The sequence below is a fragment of the Melozone crissalis genome, unplaced genomic scaffold, assembly GCF_028551555.1.
Source record: "Melozone crissalis strain CALT ecotype California unplaced genomic scaffold, PUWL_Pcris_2 ptg000039l_1, whole genome shotgun sequence".
Lineage (NCBI taxonomy): Eukaryota > Metazoa > Chordata > Aves > Passeriformes > Passerellidae > Melozone > Melozone crissalis.
The window spans coordinates 8,842,623-8,859,159 of record NW_026535817.1 but is presented as its reverse complement, the minus strand read 5'-3'; positions in this window follow the sequence as shown (position 1 = coordinate 8,859,159).

Genomic DNA, 16,537 nt, shown 5'->3' with positions numbered 1-16,537 from the left:
ATTTAATTAGTATTCATGGGGGTAAATATGTGTGGGGACAAGTTCTTAAAATAGTCAATGGAAAAAGAAATTTTGTGAAGCTTTCAGGGCTCTTTCAGGCAGCTGCCAAGCCTGGTGCCAGCTGATACAGCCTGCTCAGTTAACCAGAAAGCATTTGGACAAAATTCCTCCCCAAACTGCCACTGGGAATGGAAGCAGCCAAAGGGTAAGAGCTCTTTGTGGAGAAGGATGCTAACTGCCTTGGCTTGTCAGGGATGGCACTAAAATGCCATAATTTTCTTGAAAATCCTCCCTGGGGACCCCCATCCAGACACCATCTGCCTGTGGGTTGGAAGCTCCAGGGATGGGCCCCAGCTGTGCCCATCCCTGTCTGCACCAGACCTGGTTTCATGGCTGCTTTCCCACTTGTGTGATGTTTTGGAGATCACTGTGGAGAGATAAACAGGGCGTGTTATGGAAATAGCAGGGAGCACTCTCTACAGGCATTATACTTTGGTTAAAGACTCAGTGTTTCTCCCTGCCCATAGCAATAATCACCCATGTAACATTTAGCCATAACTATCACACTGATTGGAGCATTTTTTACTTAGCGTGGAAATAACAACTCTTCATTAGACTTCTGGTTGTTATTTAGAAAGCCCAGAAAGGGAAAGATGGTGTCCCCCTGCAAGGGAACAAGGTGGCTGTGATATGTTTGTGTAACTCAGCACAGAGATGATCAGCAGGGCATGCTGTGGAGGGACAGAATGTAAGAGAACAGTGCAGAAGGCAGTCTCACACCTGAGGGGCTGCAGCTGTGCTGATCACCAAAGATCAGGAGCAGCCCTGCCCCTAACAGGCCACAGCTGTGCCCAATGAGAAGACGAGTGCTGTGAAAGAGGGGGTGAGCAGGGTGAGGGGAGAGTTGGGGTTTGCTGGTTTTGCTGTGAAGAGAGTTGGAGTTGTTGGCTGTGAAGATGAAGGAGGAGTCAGTGTGGATCTGCCCATGAGAAATCAAGGAGAAGGTATGAGAGCTTTGCAATATGATGATAACAGTACACAGGGCTGGGAAGGGTTTTAAACAGAACTGAAACAAAGCCTAAATGAATACATAACTTCTTCCACAAATTTACAATATGTTTCCTCATTGTATGCGCAGCTCTTCTTCCCTTTCCCTATTTGTTTGAAGCCTTCCCCCAGTGAATCCTGCCTGGCAAGCAGCACTGGCGAGTGGAATGCTGATTAGGAGCTCTAGAGAAAGGGTAGAAATGAAGTTCTAACTGGGAATCTGCATGCTGTGGATGGGAGTTCCAGTGAGGGTCTGAAGAGGTGGGGGACAATTAATCCCTGCTGAAAATGTTCTTTTAATGTTATAAAAGTTGCACACAGATGGATGCCGACATGGGGGGAGGAGTAGCTCACTGATGTACTGTGGCAGTGCTTGAGACACAAGACATGAAATCTTTCCACACTATTTAAATGTTGTTTAAGAAGTGTGAGAGTCCTGGTGTGCCTTTGCTCCAGTACTGATTCCCAATAATCCTTCTTGAAAAGATGAAGCAGCAGCCTCACAAGTGCCTTCAAGGTGGGGAGTTCAGTTGGGTTAACCATTTGCTTTTAGCTCTGAGTGATCTCTGAAGGACTGAGGCTGGGGGTTGTTTTTCCAGCTCCCCACTTCTCCTGGCACAGAGCTAAATTGTTCAGCAATGTTCCACAGTACCTGGTGTGAATGTGTGTGCACAGTGAGTAGCCTTGCTTTGTTAGGAGCATTTGGGTGCTTTCACTACCCTTGAGCAACAACCAGTACCTTCAGCATGGATTTCATTCCCCTTTTAATTTAGAAAGGAAAACTTATGGTCCCAAATGTGCAGCTCACTTTTCATATAAAGTATTGTATTTCTGTGATTTACTGAGATATTAACATGGAAATGGTGATGTTAAACAATACTTGGAATAGCTCTAAAAGTGTAGTGGGAATCATGATTTCATAAGAAGAAAATTAGTTATGTAGGTAACATTATTGTATAATTTCCCAGGGGATTTCTGCATCAGGCAAGGTTTTATTGCCTTCTAAAACAAAGTTGCTTGCAGTCACTTTAAAATATAAAGTACTGCTGAATATGACAATATCATAAGGCTGCTCACAGTACAAGCAAAGACATGTGTTAATGGTACCATGAATAGTTATGAGCTATGGTACTCCAATGGCTTTGCCAGCAAAGCATTGCCTCCTTAATTTATTTTTATAGCACGTGGATGCCTCATTTTTCATGGTTTGGTAGTTTGCATTCAAATGTACCAGTAACTTCCAGGGCAATCACTTCTACACAGCGTGTTTGATTTCCAAGCATAAGATGCAGGAGCTGATGGTGTGGTGGCTGGTAGTCCTCTCCATCAGCAGTTCTGTATGAATCCTTATAGATTTTTTTTTAGTTCACTAAAAAGAAAACTCTGTTTATGGTATGTAGAGTTTAATTTCATTTCTTATCACAGAAATTAGGAGGGACAAAAGCTGTGCAATGCCGTTGTTCTGCCATCCAGTGTGTTACTGCTGGGCTTGTAATGAAGCACTGAGGCCTTGGCATTTGGAAAGACTCATTTTATCCCACTCTTGGATAGAAAAGGGGAAAAAATAAAAAAAGGTGTTCCTGACAAAATCTTTCTCCATCCAGCTTTGTCACTCTGAGCCACTCAACTCTGAGGTTTCTATTAATTGAAGATGTTTCGATTAGGTCACCAAAGCCCATTCTGCACAAGCCCACTGCTGCTTCAGCTGCCGCAGGAGCTCCATTGTGATCCCAAGCAGTAGCTGGAGGAAAGATGCTGCCTTGCCTGCCCCTGCGCCTGTAACTCCAAATAGCAACCACTGCAAGCCTCTGAGTAGCACAGGCAAAGCAAAAGCCACATCAAGATCCTCTGGTAGCAGATCCCAGATCCAGTTCTTGTAGCAGATGGAGTTTGTGATGTTGTGGACAAATGCCAAGCAGCAGCTTGGCAGCTCAGTAACTTCATTGTCGCTGTTTTGCTGCTCCTCTCCCTTTCCAGGATCATCACCACTTCATACCTGTTAGAAGGTGCAGCCTGGTAGCTCCCATTTAGTTCTTTTGTGAAATACATGGTGGTGAAATATTCTGGTAAAAAGGCATTTCCCTTGTGTGGTTGTGAGTGTGGGTTTGAGATACAGTACAATTAACCACACTTATAACAAGAGGTATTTTAGAGCAGTAGCGGTAAGCAAAGCTGGGCCTGCACAACTTGAGAATCCCAGTAACATCTTCCTTGCAGGACTCCTCTGGCAGAGACCTTCTCCTTGTGCTGGAGCCAAGTGCCAGAAAGTTCCCCAGTGCCCCACGACGGAGGTGTGCCATGGGAGCCACCCTTGGCAGAGGTGCTGTGCCACTGCTCGGGCCATCGGTGCCAGGGGGTGCTGATGGGGATTTGTCACTCCTGAGGTCTGGGGCAGGCTAAACACAGGAGCTGCTGCACTGCAGGGGACATGGATCACACCTGGCTAGTGCTCAGTGCCTGTGCCACAGAAACCAACCAGGCAGGTGACGGGGGGCTCACTGGTGAGTGAAGCTCAGCTCAAGGTGTGGTCAATCCACCAGTCTGTAGTGACAGAATAGCACGTTAGAAGAGATGGTTCCTTGAGCTGCCCTAAATCAGGTTAAATCTTTGTCCTTGGGCCAGTGAATTTTACAGAAACACAATTTACATGTGATTTCTTCAGTTTCTGTGAAAATTCTTTAAACGCTGTGTCTTGCTTTAACATCTTCCTTGCCAGGACTGCTTTCCAGTTTTCACCCTGTGCTGGGCTGAGTTTTACCCCCGAGATGTGTAATAGTAATTTTGTGAGCAGTGAGTTCCAAGTTAATTGTGAACATTTCTGTGAACTCCTCCTTCAATATCAGTTTGCAATGTTGTCCTCTGAGGGTGCCAAAGGGTGAGCAGCTGTATCAGTTCAGATGTTGTTTTATCTGTGTGTCTGCCACAGGTTTTGATGTCTGTGAGGATGTGCATTTTTGAGGGTGCCCTGCTCCATCTTTTTATATTTGTATTGGGGAAATGCCACTGTCTGTGGTGACTATATGAAACAGTAGAAAACTGTTAAAATTTCCTATTAAGGCTTTAGTAAGACTTGTTTTTTGAAAGGCAGATGTGTGGTGGTCTCCTGTATACATCTGGATGGCAGCTGTTCAAGAGCTGTGTGAAACCTGCTGCTGGCATTCAGTGTTTTACTTTGGAGTACATTGGGAAAATGTGCCAATAATCTCTTATTGGGCTGCCAGTACAAGTCATGGCAAGTGCAGCACACGGCAAGCTCGTGATCATCCAGCTGGGTTGCAGAGTCTGCTGGTGGTGTGTTGGCTGTAAATGGACAGCAGTAGGTTTAAGGAAGTCTCCAAGGAAACTTATTCAGGTCTTTGGTGTATGTGATATCTACTAAGATTATTTCATGACTGTCATGCTTAAAAATGACATTACTGTTTTTACCACCTACAGAAAATCCCGTTGTTCCTGTTGGTAGATAGTCAGAGTTGATTGCATTTGTCTGTAGAGCCCTGTGGCAGCTGCCCTCCTGGGCTGGGCTCCATGGGGGATGGAGGAGGGGCAAACAAATACATGTGAAAAATAGCAACCTGCCTGTTCTGCTACTCCAACCTACGATGACAACTTGGTGATCTGAGGATTAGTTTATAAGAGAAAGAGCTTGTACAAGAAAAGAGAGAAATAGAATTAGTTCTTGCAACATAGAACAACTGAGTTCTCCCTGTCATTCTCTGACTATACAATATATCTCCTTAAAAACAAATGCACATAATGGTTTGGATTACAGCCTGCTTGATTGTAGAAGTGCCCATGAAATGCTTGTCCATGAGTGACAAGAAAATGCCAAATATCTAACTATGATGACATTTGTATCTAGAACTTTGAGGCTTCCTTTTCAAGGGGTTTTCAGTATGTGACTGACATTTGTCAAAGTCTTTTTTTGCTAGCAAAATACATCATTTACCCTGCTGAGTTATTTGAGGAGTCTGTAATGTTTCTTTTCCATCTAGTTAATTACTCTTGTAGATTTTATCTGCTCACATCCAGAGGGAAAGGGACGAAAGAGAATTCATGTTTTGTTACACAAACTGTCACAAAGGTATTTAATGGGAAGATAGTTCCACTTCTCTGTGGTTAGGGTTTAAGTGAGGTTATGGCAGAGACACTTTTTGATGACTGAGGCTTTATCCTCATCGGGTAATCCTGGTTCTGTCTGGAAGTGGATCATTTGAAGCACCTCATAATAAGCACTGCTAAATAACTCTGGCTTAGGAAATCACAAGCATGAATCTCTTCTTTTGCTTGTACAGCAGTTAGGATCAGGGAATCTTAATTGTTTGTAAAGGCTGCTTTAATTCTTTAAAAAAGGGAAAGATACTTAATAGATAACTAGGTCCCTAGAATATATAGGGGAATTAATTCTTCTTTCCTATCATGGTTTCTGATAAGATGATTTTTTTCTTCTACTTACAATCCAGGAGGTCATAGTCTATTTTTTCCAACCAAAGACTGGATTGCTTAGAAGTCCTGAATTAGAGGAGAGCCCAAAAGTCCTCGTCCAGGCTGTTGTAGAAGAATGGTCCACGCATTCCCTTTATTCTCTTTGGGTGGGGAGGATGGTAGCAAAACTTCATTAATGGAGCAAGCAACCCTCTGGGCTCCTGCCACACTTAAATATATGAAAGTGAGAAATGTATGAAGTAATAAATACACTTAATTAGAGTAGTCTTTTGAGGCAGAAAAGGTACTTTTGGGGGTTTGTGTTCTCTTGTTTTTGTCATCTGGTTTTGACCTTTATTTCTGCTTTCCTCCATTTCTGGACTCCTGCTGTTGTGCAGCCCTGAATTTCTCAGCTTTGCAGGGAATTGATGGGGATAATTCTTAAATAGCTCATTGCTTCATTGCTAGTCATTAGTCCATCCCATGTTTGACTTTGTCTCCTAATTTTGTAGTGAGGCACTTGATTGTCAGTGTCTTATTGTTTCATGGAAAACAACGACTTAGTCCAAATCAACACTTGTAATCTTCCATGCCTGAGGAGGAGTGAGGCAATTAAAGATGCATCTCTTGAAATGGATGGGTGCACACCTCTCAGGCTGCTTGTAGACGTGGCCCTTGCAAATTGAAGGTGGTCAAAATTCATTAGGCTCTAAAATTCAGTCGTGCAGGTTTGAAACGTGGATGCTGCCCATAATAACAATGGCCATTTCAGGTTTGGGAATAAGGGTGATTGCTATGGGAAGCAGTAGTGGTGTGCAGTTCTCTTCTGGCCAAATACCACACGTTGTAAATGCATCAGCTTTCATGCACTGTGCCTTCCCTGCCTTCACCAGGCTGTTGGGTTGCTCTTGCTTTGTCTGGGGTAGGACTTTGCTGCCAGCCCAAAGGTTCTCATGGTGGCTCCAGCTAGTCAGAGATTCAGGAGTTCAGCACAAATCCATTGAACTGGCCTGAGTCAAACAGGATGCGCCTTGACATGCTTGTAAATTAAATTACTGCGAGTGGTCCAGCTTAGCTTAATTATGGTATTCCTAATGAGAGAGTTCAACAAATGTCTTTAATAACCTTCAGCTTTGGGAGCACTAAATACCAATTGTTTTGGAAGGGCAAGGTGGATCTCTAAGCCTTCAAATGGAGAGGTAGAGGAGGAACAGATGGCAAAAGTGTGTTGCTTTACAGTACCCAAATAAGCAATTTTGAGAAGGCTGGCTTTCTTGTTCAGAGTGCTGGGATTCTAGAGAGGTGAAAGAGAGACTCCTTATTTCCTCTGTTGTCCACAGAGCTGGGAAATGCTTTGCTCTGTGCCAGCCCAGAGAGGTTTTCTGGCTCTGTGGAATCCTTTCTCCTGCTGGAAATGACCTTTGCATATCTTTGTGGAAGGAAGGGGGCCAAGAGAAATAAACACATAAAAAGAAAAATCCATTATTGAGTACATAAAGCATCTAAGAATTTCTATACATTTGAAGCCAGAAAGTGCATTTTTATCTGTTCTGCTGCTTTGATTGACATTTATCCATAGGCATTATGCAAGAAGAACCAGAAAGAGATGGTATTTAACAAATTACTATCCTGTTTGTTCTGAAGGTCAAGAGCTGGGTGCCGATTTTCCTTTTGTAAGAAAAAATTTAGATAATAAGAGTAGTAGATGATTATAGTTAAATATAGGTGAGAAAAGGTAATGCTTAAACAAAATAACTCCTTTTCCCTTTGATTGCTTTGTTCATGGTGTGCTGTACACAGCCTGACATTTCTGGCTTGGGGGCTTCTTGCCAGTCTAAAAATTGCATCCTGTGAGTACTTATGTTGCAGTTTCCTCCACTTGTTTTGTTGTTAAAATTGATAGAACTCTTTCAAGGTAGTTCTTTAATTGATGGGAAAACTAACTTTGTGTTCTTATTTCCCTGTTGTTTTGGGGGTTGTTTGTGAAGTTTGAGTTTGTGGCATTGATCTTTTCCTGCTTGGAATCCACCAGAGAGTTGTTGGTTACTGCTCTCAAAGGGTTTGGCGTGCTGCTTGTGCGTCCCAAGTTTCTTAGTCCATAGTCAAGTGGAAATGGGGAGGGAAATGAGTTATCTGTTTTGCTAAATCTGGGTTAATCTGAGGTGGAAGGGGTCTGAGCAGATCTGTAGCCTGGCCCCCTGCTCACGGCAGGGGCGACTCTGGCATCAGCAAGGGTCGCTCTGGGCTTTTCCCACTCAGGAACTGCAGGAACCTCTGAGGGTGAAGCCTCTGCAGCCTCCCTGGGCAGGAGCTTTGTCAGATGCCAAGGACATCTCAGCTGCAGGAAATGTATTGCCCTGGAGAGCACTGAACTTCAGGGGTGTTTGAAATGAAGGATGTAATGCTGCAGCGAGGACTGGAAGTGCTCAATTGTCTTAACATGTAATAAAGATGTCAACTAGTTTAATTGTTTTTGAAAGGCCAAAAGTGCATGGGTTTAAGCTAGGAAAATAGGAGGCAGAGCATCTGGGAGGTTTGTACTTGGAGTTCAGCTCAGCACTACAAATTTCTTTTGTAGAGTAATCATATTTGGTTACCGAAATCTGTACATCAAAGAAACAAGCCATAGATTACATTGCATACGTTCTCATGTAGCGGGGTAATTGCTGAGTGCAGTTGCAAATGATTGACAGGTTTTTGTTAACCTTAGATCAGATTTAAGCAACAAAAGGTAGTTCTGTGGGAAAACTTGAGATAAGGAGCAAGTCCTGTGTTTCCCAGCTCTTGGAGCTGCCTTTACAGCAGAGGCTTTGAGGAATACTGCACAAGTGTAGTGGAAGCCTTTTCCTCTGCCTCTGCTCAGTAAATCTTTGATTCTGGCTCCTCATGTGACTCTAGGAGCTGGAAGCCTTCCCTCAGTCCTGCTGTGTCACTGGGCACGGAGCTGCAGTGGGACACTGGGTGACAAGGCTGTGCTGGCATTTCCCACTGTGCCAGGCGCCCCTCGGGGCAGTCCCTGCGTGTGTCCCCTTTGCCCCTCGGGGCAGTCCCTGCGTGTGTCCCCTTTGCCCCTCGGGGCAGTCCCTGCGTGTGTCCCCTTTGCCCCTCGGGGCAGTCCCTGCATGTGTCCCCTTTCTGTCCCACATCCTGCCACAGCTCTGGGTGCCTGTGCCTGCACGGGCAGCCTGGGAGATGATGCTGCCTCTGGGGATTTTTGCTTCATTGCAGGCAAAGGGATGGGTTGGGTTCTTCTTGCTGTCACTGCATTGAATTCTTTATTGCAGTCTACTGTTCAGTCAAATGAGTATCTCTGGAACTGGGGTGTTCTCAGGTGTCACTGGTAAGAACTGCAGGTCTCTTGCTCTCTAGGCCATGCCTGGAGTTTGGGTGGGAACCTCCAGGAGCCCACGGGGTTGGTGCTGTGCTGGCACGTGGCAGATCCTCTGCTCTGCCCCTGCTCAGCCCTCAGCTCTTTCAGATGGGAGCAACTGGTTCAGCCTGAGTCAGCATTTCTACCTGTGTCATTGTGTTTGTACTGGTGTTTGGGTTGTGTGGTACATCCGAGCATGTCACAGGAGGGAACTGGGAATATCACTAAGGGCTGGAAATCCAGAGTTTACTGGTGGATGTAGTGCTGTAGTTTGGATCAGGCTCTTCTCATTTCCTCTGGGTTCTACAGTTTGGGGGTTCTGGCTTTCTTTGGCAGCTCACCTGGGAGTAAGAAACCCATTTTACAATTTTGTCTTCAATATACTGATGAATATTTAAATTAGTAATTTCACTTGGAACAAAGATTAAACATGCTACATCTTCAGGCTGTGTTTTACTTTGGCAGTCTCTTGGTTGCCTCCCTCCAGCTGCAGCTCTGTTTCGTCTTTGATAACCCCAGTCCTCTACTTTTCCCCCATACTGTGTGATACTATTATAAATCCATTCTTAAATCCACTTTTGTTTAAACAAAATAATTTTCTAGCAAATTTTTGCTGAGCAGAAGTGTTGAGCAAGGATGCGAGGGAAATAGCTTTCAGCAAAACTTAATATTCTCTAATTGTTCCAATATTCTCTTATATGGAGAACTCAAAGCATTTTAAGTTTCTGGCAGTTCTTGGCCAAATAATGTAAGTGAAATATTTAATACCTTTGTAACACTTTGCAGAGGCACGAATAAGAGCTATAGAGTAATAAGGGTGATAGTAACTCCCCAGGCCTAGGCAGGGAATGTTAGTGAGCGTTCTCCATCTGAGTCATGGAATATGCATGACTATTTTAATTTCTATTCAATTGGTACACTCAAAAATTATTTGTTGTGACTTGTGTGTTCAGACAGTTAGGAGGAGAAAAGGACACTTGTTTGATGCTTTAAAAACTGCCAAGGGTGAAAACTTTCCAGCACCTTTCCAAATGAAACTGGCAAATGTTGCCCAGTCTTTGATTTAGATGTGGCAGTGACCTTTACAGAATTTCTGTGCCTAACAGTGGCAATTGTCATCAGAACTAAGGCCAGCAGCTGTCAGCCTTCTCAGGTGTCAGACTTGGAATCTTCCTGAATCTTCCAGGTGTTTGTGAGATTGATAAACAACTCCAGCTTCCAAGGAGCTTCCAGATGTCTCTTGTGCCTTGTATTTCATTTGATGTCCGGAAAATTTCTTTGTCTGCTGAGTCACAGTTCTGGTTTAAATTGGGGTAAAAAAATTCTGTGCAACTGTTTATCACTGATCCATGATTGAACTTGATGGGAAATGGGAATTGTTTCCAAATCATAGCAAATAAAATAACTCTAGCCTAGCAGGCTGTTTTATTCACAGAATACTACTGAACTACATTTGAAATTTGCACAGAATTTATTTTGTTATCTGAAGATGGAAGTAACATCAAGGCAGAAAATTAAACTTATGAACAAATTCATTCAACTAAATCTGCATGTAATTTAAAAGGAAGAGATATGCCAAAGTTTTTAGGAAGAGTGTTGCTTGATATCTGAGAGGTAAGTATCACAGCAAAATGTATTTCATTTATGGGGGAAAATTCAGTTTATTGAATAATTTGGGGTTTTTTTCTTGAATAACTGATATTAAAGGGCTTTGATCTCTTCTTTGCCGGAGGCTGGGGAGTTGTGTTGGTTCATACTGGCTGTCTTGAACTTGCCAGGTCTCAAATTCAGCAGTTTTCCATAGGCTCACTGTCAGATTTTGGGGGTTTGATCCATGCACATATGGGCTCTCCCTGTTCAGCATGGACTAGAAAAAATGTGGACAAGGGAGAACAAGGGAGGGTGCTCAGCTGGGATTTGTGTTTTGGCCCAGAGGCAAAACCAGCCATGTCCCATCACCACCTCTTTGATGCTACAGGAGGCCAAACTCGCTGAATTAAAAATGGAAATGGTTTTTTTGTTTGTTTTTAACCTAGTTTTTCTCCAGGAGCAAAGCTGCCAGCGGCAGTGCAATACCATAAACTCCAGTGTAAAACACTGCAGGCAGTGATGGCCGCTGGACATGTGTGGCTGGAAATGTGAGTGGCTGATCCATGAACAGGGCGCTGGAACTGTTGCAAGGGCCAGAGTAAAACCTAAATTAAGGATTTCTCATGCTGTGTAGGATGACAGTCATGTTTCACACCTGTTATAGCAGCACAGCCAATGAATAGAGCTGTCAGTCTTTAGTTCTGGCTTAAATGACAATCTTCATTGTTGGTCTAATTGTTATCATTTGTATTCCATGCAGTCAGGAATGTAAATGCCTCAAATGTGAGCATTTAGTGCTTAATCCTGTTTGTTCTGCCCAGTCTGGCTTTTTAAACTCAACAGTTTCATGGGGGGAATTAGATAACCTTTCAGAGATTAAGTTTCTCCTTTAATTAAACAATATCCCTGGAAGCACAAACCACTTTCCAAGAGCTGTGAGACGGCTGCAGACACACCACAAAATGAATGGGGTAACTCTCGCCTCCCCAGCAGCTCCTCTGGCTGCCTTCTCTGCATCTCCCACTGCATTTTCCAATAAGCCCTGGAAATGCATATTCAGAGCAGCCAGTCATCCTCGAGCCTCAGTGCAGCCCTGTCTGGATTTCCAATTAACCCTTCACCTCCCTGCAGCAGGGCCAGTGCTTTGCTCACGGCTGTGACAGGAGCAGTGGGACTGAGCTGCTCACATCACACCTTGCTGCTGCCAAGGGGGTCCCCTACAGGTCAAAGCTCTTCCCATGACCAAGTTCTCACAGAATGGAAGATCTAAAATGGTTTCTAATTGTCTCAAGTCCTCACACTGGCAACAGCTCCATGAGCTGAAGTTTCTCTGCACATTTTCCTTGGCTTTTGAATGAAATAGAAGAGGGAGAGGTGAATATGTTGAGAGTAGAAGATGTGGGATGGCTCCTAAGCAGTGGGAAACAGGACTGGAGAGAAGGAGGAACAGGAAAGCTATGGACTGTCCTTAAAATTGTTACCAGACCATTCATGACTGACCTGCGCACTAAACCTTGATGTGTTTTTTTTTATTCTAAAGCAAGAAATTATCTAAACTTGTTCCCCACTAAGAGCTGCCAATCACTGTGCACTGGCACGTTCATCTAAAGGGGCTTTGATTCCTTGGAGCTTTGAGGGGCTGCTCATGGAACCTCAGGTAGATCCTGTGGCTGGTGAATTTATGCCTGACCAGACAACCCAAACACATCAGTGCAGGGGTGGATAAAGCCAGTGTGGGGTCTGCTGCCTTCTGAACCCAGGCTGCAATGCTCACAGGGACAGGGTGCCAGTGGCTGGCAGTTGGTTTGCTCCTGGAGAGAGCTCTGCAACCCAAGCATTGCTTATGGGAATTTGGCCCAGAGGCATTCATAAAAAGAGAAATGAGAGTTGCACTCTAAGGAAAAAATCAATTGCTTGTTGCTAGCTGGTAGACCAAGGGACTCGTCCATTGAAGAGGAAGTTGTTGCTGTGAAAATAGGATGGATAACCCATGTAACAAAAATGTTAGAAGCCACTTTGTTGTTCTTTGCACTGTGAATTTTTCTTAATCCCATCCATGATGGGGAAAAGACAGTGAGCAGATGGAAAGAGCTCTGCCAGCTCTGCTTGGCTCTGAGCTTGGATTAGAGCCAACAGCTGCAGAAGTTTTTTGCAGGGCACCCTGCTTTTCACTGCAGTCAGGCTTCAGCTAAAATACATTTGAGATAAATGCAAATCTGCCATTGTCTTCTGTGTCTGCATGTTCATGCCTACAGCTGTTCCCTGTGCAAATAATGTGAATTTTGGAAAACTAGCTCATTTGCTGCAGATCTGTCTACATGGATCAGTGCTAACTTCCATGCAGTAGAACAAAAATGCTCTTTACAATAAACCAGTATTTCTGAATTGCAATTTCCCCTCTCCAGTTCTGAGACACAGATAAATTTACTGGGCCTTTGGTTTACTTAAAGCTACTAAAATAGAAGGTTTTAACAGATAACGTAGTGAATGAACTGGTTAGCAACTATTTGTCGTAAGACCATGTTGTTTTGGTTCTGTCTTTACAATTTACAGTCAGTTTTTCCCTGGTTGACCAGTCTTTGGATTGTGGGGGTTTTTCTCTGTGTTTCTCTGCCTGGTCATATTAAACTGTGTGATTTGTGCTTCGTTCCCAAACCCCTTTGTTCTGTCTAACCTGGCTGTGCTTTGGTTTTGCTTAGCCTTCATTAGTTATCTTAATTATTTTCTTATTAATTCATGCTTTCTTCTTTCCCTAATTTAAAAATGCTCCTGGGTATTATAATTGATAATTGTGACTCTTGCATGAGAAATACTTGAGCTGATAATTTATTGGAAGATTTTGAAGAACTGTGGTTTTATAACAAATGCATCTGGCCTGCAGGATGCATGGAGATGAATCAGTACTGAAAGAGTTTCAGGTCCTTGCAGGAGTTCGCTGCTGTACATGAGATTGATCCCTGGTCACACCCTGATCCTAATCCTGGTCATTGGTGTAGGGAGGTCATTATAATGAGTTTATTGCAATAAGAAGTAAATATACTAAGTTAGAACAGCAAGTCACAAGGATGAATAATTTTAATTGGAACTAATAGTGCCTGTGTTATTAAACTTCCACGTCATCATGGGGGTGGACTGACATGGCTTGTATCAGGCATTGAACGCCATGTACAAGTTAATGGGAGTTACCAAGCTCTGTAAAGTACAAATTATGGAGTACTTCCAACTCTTTTTTTTTTTTCCTCACTAAAATTCTCGCGTTGCAGGGAAATAATTTCATTTGGCAGCTGTCTGTTTGCTCAGCTTGTACAAAGTGCTAATGGGCCATTTTGGGTTGATTTTTAAACTCCTTCTGTGAAGTCATGCTTCATATTTTTGCTTGTTGTTTCGATGTACTTTGTCTCCCTCAAGTTTAAACTCTTCCTGTTGTCCAAAGTTAAGCTCTAACAGATTTTATTTGTGGCTTCCTTTTCTCACAGACAGATATTGGAAAGGTTATTTATAATCACTATTGACAAGTGGCTTTTTTGCAGTCACAACCTGAAATACTGTATAACTGTGGCTGCCAAAGAGGTCCTTCTCTCTTGGGAAGATTTTGAACCAGTGGTGACATGTTTTTACGATCCAACACCCACTGTATTGTGTTAGAGCAGAGTCCTGCCTGCTCTCACTTCCATAACAAGGAAAGCCAGATGAAAAAATTCATTTAAAACCTGGACCTCATTTTAGTTCATGCTGTTATCATTTTTACAAAGCCTGTTTTGCATATCTGTCACGGCTTCTGCATTTGACTTGTTTTTCATCTCCTTTTATTTCTCAAGATTATTTCACCTTTAATAACTGCACAGTCCCACAGAGCTTGTTCCTCTGTACCCCTAAGTGCCAGCCAGGCACCTTCCCCAGTGTTTTTGGTGCCTCCCACTGCTCTGTGGGCTCGTTTGTATTCCAGACTATTTCCTTGTTCTCAAAACAGGATGGTTCTTTCTGTGTGCTGTTCCTCAGCCATTCATAAAGGTTCTCTCTGTGACTCTGGTTTTTAGTGCACTTGTCATGTTGTTCTCATTCATATTCAGTCTTCTCAAAATGCCACTGGACTGTACTTGAACAGAGGTATCCTGGATTTTTGATTTGTTGCCTCCTTGGGCACTTCCATCAAGTTTGCCTGTTGTTCTTCCCATGGCTGGGGAGTTCTTTCCTTTTAGCCTGGTGTAGAAAATTAATTTACTGGGAATTTTCTTTGGTGTTTCTCCCCAAGTAATAGTGAAGGGCTACCAGAAAGCATTAGGGGGGGCTGAAACAAATGGGAAATAAGGGGAGCCAGAGTGCTGGGGCTGTTCAGCTTTCTGAAGAGAAGGCTGGGGACAGACCTGGCTGGCAGAACGTTCTGTAGGGCGCATCTCAGGAGGCACACAGTAAGAAGATGTGCTTGCATTGCCAAAGTGTGGATGTTTGTGGATGCATAGAGCTTGAGCCTGGCTCTTGTCTCGGTGGTTTCCAGGGACAGGACAAGAGGCAATGGGCTCTAAGTGTAATGGAGGAAATGGCTTTTGATCTCTGCTGAAGGTAATGGAGGCGAGCTAGATGTGTGATGTGCTGGGCTCCTAAGTTATTCTATGTGAACATTTTCTGTAAGTTGGAGATGTCTTAGTAAACCAAGCAAAATTTTCCAGTTGCTTAAACCAGAAGATGACAGCCTTCAATAGTGGGAGTGTAGCGCATTTCTGTAAGTGCCATACGTATTTTTTGTCGTCCTTCATCTGTGGTGTTAGCGAAGGGTAACTAGAAAAGCACAACCAGTGTTTTTATTCAGAAAGTAATTTTCAAGATCCGAAGGGAGTAATTTGGAATCTTTGCTCCTACCTCCCCTTTCTTGTTGCTGTACTTGGTGTTTTTTTAAAAATGCAGTAGAAAATAAAAATTGACCAGGTAGATAAATGAGTAAATTTTTTTTGCCTCAAAAGATTTTCAAGCAACTGATTATCAAGTAAAGCCCTGAGTGAGAACAAGGGTGCATCCTGTCTGCAGGCAGGTGTGCAAAACTTTCCCTTCATTTCCTTGTTGTTGTTCTCCTCCAGACAAAAACATTTCTCCCCTTATCCAATGTAGGCAAAGGAGGATTTTTGCGTTTAGTAAAAAATGCTACTTGGCCGTGTGTTTATGGAAATGAGTATGCAACTGTGACATGATCTGAGAAGGTCCAACTGGACAATCAGCAGCAGCTTTGAAGCAGAGCTGATCTGAACAGCCGGCCTGTTCTCTCAGTTACCTGCTCTGCAGAGCACAGAGGTGGCCCAACACTGCAGCTGTTTGCTCAGCTCTTGTCGACTTTCTCCCTTCCATTTTTGTGTCCCATTTGCTGCTTCTAAAACCTTCTTGAGTGTGAGACTATCACAGGATGAGTTGTTTCCATTTGTTACTGGATGAGGTTTAACAGAGCGTGAAACAAAAAGAGTTTCAGAGCAGTGTTTGTGGTTTGTTGGAACTGATGATGGCTGCTCTTATGTGGTGAGAGGGGAGGGGTAAGGGACAGAATTAATTCCTTCAGGACCTGTTGGTGCTGTTTGCAGCCTGGCTGAATGCTCTCCCATTTGCTAAACATGCAGTAAATCAGTCTTTCTAAGAATTACTGGGTAACTGTGAATTTATTTAATGATGAGTGGTTTCATTTAAACAGAAAAAAAACCCAACAGTGCTTTTAACTTATTTACTGATCAGGAAAAATTGTTTTAACTGGTTTACTGGTCAGTTAAAAGTGGCGTCAAATCTTTGTTTTGAATATTTCTTGGTATTTGGGAATCGTGTTCCAGTGGTTTATACATTTTAGCCTCAGTGTAGTTTTACCTGCAGGTTTTTTTTAAAGCTGTCTCCTATAACATTCAATTTAGCTTTCCTTTGTTAAAGGAAGATAAGACACAACTCCTACAACCATGTTGTTTCCATGCCTTAATAATAAATTGATGGGTCACTCCTAATTGTCCTTGGTGGGGTTGGTGTTTTTGTTTTGTTTTTAAAAAATATTATTGTTGCAGCAATTACACAGACTTGACTTCTTCCAATGGCATTGATTTTGTACATCAGCTTTATGTATGAGTGGATTTTTTAATTTTATGC